Source organism: Macaca fascicularis, chromosome 8 (assembly GCF_037993035.2).
Source record: "Macaca fascicularis isolate 582-1 chromosome 8, T2T-MFA8v1.1".
In the NCBI taxonomy this organism is placed as follows: domain Eukaryota; kingdom Metazoa; phylum Chordata; class Mammalia; order Primates; family Cercopithecidae; genus Macaca; species Macaca fascicularis.
Genome location: NC_088382.1, coordinates 100,763,303 through 100,764,052, shown reverse-complemented (window position 1 = coordinate 100,764,052; position 750 = coordinate 100,763,303). Strand labels below are relative to the sequence as shown.

The 750-nt window shown below is 39.3% G+C and overlaps 1 long non-coding RNA gene across 1 annotated transcript; it reads left to right on the top strand.

Moving 5' to 3' along the window:
* The first annotated feature begins 377 nt into the window (after window positions 1–377).
* Window positions 378–750, top strand: LOC141407434 (uncharacterized). The gene is made up of 2 exons (XR_012416506.1): window positions 378–514; window positions 634–750. It is a non-coding gene; the product is annotated as an uncharacterized lncRNA (long non-coding RNA).

Here is a 750-nt window from a genome sequence, read left to right as displayed (position 1 = left end):
ACAAATAAATGTATTAGTCAATATGTAAGTAAACAAAAAAGTAGACAAGCACAAATTATGTTAAGTACTATGTAGGAAACTAATAGAGTACTGTAACAGAATAATAAAGTATATGGGATGGGGGTAGGAATCTGTTCAGGAATGATCTACTTGAGAAGTTGACATGTAGGCAGAGATCTGAATGAATCGTGAGGAGTCAACCTTTCAGAGTAAGTGGAGTAGGCACTTCCAAGAGAAAAGCATAGTCCTGGCTATTTGCCTATCAATGTCTTCTTGAACAAGGGTTAGCAATCTCCTACCTGTACCACAGATGCTGTGGGCCACCTCCATGCTACCTGTGCCACCAAGAGATTCAATGTGATGCATGATTTGAAGGTTTCTCATCCTGATACCCTGTGGAAAGTAGAATCAGTGACAAATAAAAGCAGATCATTAACTCAGGTGGAGTCTGCTAAAGATGATACTTGCTTGTCAGTACATGAGTATCCACCCTAGTGAAAAAACTACAGAAGAGGTAGGATTTTTCGTCAGTGTTCTATCACTTCCCCTTCCAAGTTCCTCTCCTGCCTTCTGATGCTCTTTCCCACAAGTTGCAGGCAAATAAAGCATGTATTTTACTCTCTCTTTATCCAGAGTTGCTCCTTGTCCTTATATGAAGTAGATTCCAGACCTCACAATTGTATATGCCTATTCTTCTACTCCAACCCCTCAAAAAAAAGAGGAAGAATGAAAGAATGAACAAGAGAAAAA